We start from the raw sequence: 3065 nt of genomic DNA on the forward strand, positions 1-3065 counted from the left end.
GGCATGGCCATCCTCCCTGGAAGGTGATTTCTCACTTTCTTCTCTCTGTTTCTGGTGAACACATGCACCTATAATAAAAATCTCTCTTTTAAAAAAAAGTATGCATAGATTTTTGCACCAAAATAAACTTGTGCTCTAAACCCATTTTTTCCATGAACTTTCAAAAGTACCCTTATATATGGACTGAAGCTGTAGCAACAGGTGGGATTAAGAGTAGATTATGGGAACCAGTAGTTGGCATAATGGTTATGTCACTGGACTCCCATGTAGTTGACCGTGGTTTGAGTCCTGGCTCAGTGGCTTAAACTCATGCCTGGCGCATGTGCATGTGTGTGCCCAGGATCCCAAGAGGAGAATGGAAGAGAAGGGATTGTGGTGTGGCCATCTCCCCTGAGTGCTGATTTCTCACTTTCCTTCTCACTGATACTTTAGTGAGTGCATACTCCCTATGGCAAAAAAACTTAAAAAAAAAAGTAAATTATGGGGGCTGCTGGTGTGGTGGTTAAGGCTCTGGACTCTCACATGGCCAACCATAGTTCAAGTCCTAGACCTGGTGGCTTGAAAATCATGCCAGGTGTGTGTGTGTGTGTGTGTGTGTGTGTGTACGTGCGCGTGCGTGCACTCATGCCCAAAACCACAGGAGAAAAATGGAAGAGAAGGAATTACAGCATGACTATAACCCCAGGAAGTGATTTCTCACTTTCCCTTTCTCTGTTTCTCTGTGTGTTTCCCGCTGGCCAGTGCTCTATGGCAAAAAGCTAAAACAAAACAAAACAAAGAAATGGAGTTCCTGACACAGAATTGAGACAGGAGATCTTATTTTCCATTGTACGGAATAGTCTGGAAGATGTATAGATGTTGACGTGTGGAATTTGGGAGACATAGGTGGTCAGAGATGAGACTGCAAGCCTGAAATCTGCGGGTTCTTGGGAAACGGAGGTCGAGGGGTTGGTGGTGTCCTGATTTCCCAGCCCTGGGTTTTCACCAGGCTGAGTTCATCTCCGCTCAACTCTGAGGAGTTCATCATTATTGGCAATCCTCTTGCAGGCTTTTTGCATATTCATAGAAAGAGCTGCAAAGCAAAAACTTCTCTAATGCTAAGTCGCGAAATTGTGAATAGCTGCAGCAGTAAGATTAGGGGAAAAGGAGAGTCATTCTTTATTCCCACCTGCCCACATGAAAAGTCTACCCTGGGAGAGAATAAACCAGCCGTTGACTGGTTTATTGACGTGGCCCGTGGGAAGGGATTGATTTTTCTGCACTCTGGAGTTGACTCATACAGTCAGGTTTGGCTGAAAAAAACGCAGTCATTGTAACCATGACCTTGGAAGGGCATCAAAGCCTTGGTGGTTCTGCAGTTTGCTACGTATGCTGACTCGGCTGCAGCATCCCTTTCCATTGTCACCTAGACCCTGTGAGGGAAAATGCGATCACTTCCTGTTTCCAGTTGGAAACCAAGGCTCAGAGAGAGGGTGATTTGCTTGAAGCGGCAGCCCTGAACTATTTGGGTAGGCCTGCATCTAGAATCTGCACCCCTTTTTCTGACTTGGTATTCTTTTCTTCTTATTCCTCCCTTTCTCTGTGCAGCCAAACTCCTTTCTGAGCTCTGCATTAGTTAATTGATGATGTTTTTGCATAACAGCGTTAAGGATGGAGTCAAAAAATCGCTCGAGCTGGAAAGAGTCTGCATGGTTCGTGACAGGTGTTGCGTAGGTTGGTTGGAAAATAACTTAAAGATTGTCTCCTTTCCCTATGTGTTTTTGTTAATGCTTATAATACTTTTATGACTTAGAGTCCTTCTGGTGCTTCTGGTATATTTCAGACTGATTTTAAGTTGTCAGGAAGGGAGTTGTTTTATTTTTTTTCTTCACTCCAGAGCTCAATTCCTTTAAAGCTTCTTATTTTTAATTTTTTTTTTTTTTTGTATCTGGAAATTTTATTTCTTAGCCAGAGCCGATAGTGTCATCAGACTTAAAAAGACGGATGACACTAAAAAGACTGTTACCTGCCAATCTATTTGTTTATTTTTGCCTTCTTTTTTTCACATAGTCCCTCTTCATCTCCCCTTAGATTCCCCCCTTCCCTCACCCCTGCCAGTTGTATGGAAGTTTCTGGGAACAAAGGAAAGTGGGTGTGGGGAAGGGAAAGCATCTGAAGCGCTCGCTCCCCTGGCTCAGTTTCCTCCCCACATCTCGGAGCTCCCTGCAATGATGGCCACTTCCTTCAGACCCTCTAGGGACAAAGATCTGGTAGAACATAGATCAGTAGCTTTGAAAGAGGAACAACTCCCAGAGATTTTTTCCAGTGGGTAGATTTGTTTTTTTCCTATAGTTAGAGCTTAGACATAGGCATACAGAGAACTCCCACATGGCTGACCCCAGTTTGAGTCCTGGGCCTAGTAGCTTGCTTTCTCACTTTCCCCCCCTCTCTCTCTTTGGTGTGCCCTAGAGCAAGTTAAAAAAATTAATAAAATGAAATAAAACCGTTCTTTAAAAAAAAATAAATAGGCACATAGAAATGAGTCATTGTTTCTTTTTTTTTAATTGATTTTTTTTATTTACGAAGAAAGAGCGAGCGAGCACATTCCCCGTGGGCATAGTCATGCTGCAGTCCCTTCTCCTCTCTCTCCCTCCTTTAGGGATTTGGGGCACACACACACAAACACCTGGATGATTTTTCAAGCCAGTGGGTCCAGGACCTGAACTGTGTGGCCTGACGCATGGGGTCCAGCCACCTTAACCACCAGGCCATGGGCTGTCTCATCTTAACTTATATTGATCTACCTTTTCCTTTTTTCGTAGGGCGACTTATTTTGAGTTTTTTCCATGTATTTCATTCATTCTTTCATGAATTACTCAACAAGAATCAATGCTATAGTTCTGAGCACAAGAGACAGTGTCCTGTCTTCACAAACTGTACAGCTTAGTGAGGGATGCAGGCTAAATCACACTAGGGTGTGTTTTATTATTATATCAACATGAATTTTTTTTTTTTTTTTTGGGAGAGGTTTTTGCTATAGGGTGCGTGCGTTCGCCAGAGAGACAGAGAGACAGAAAGTGAGAAAT

This window comes from Tupaia chinensis, unplaced genomic scaffold, assembly GCF_000334495.1.
Source record: "Tupaia chinensis unplaced genomic scaffold, TupChi_1.0 Scaffold000704_1, whole genome shotgun sequence".
NCBI classification, from domain to species: Eukaryota; Metazoa; Chordata; class Mammalia; order Scandentia; family Tupaiidae; genus Tupaia; species Tupaia belangeri.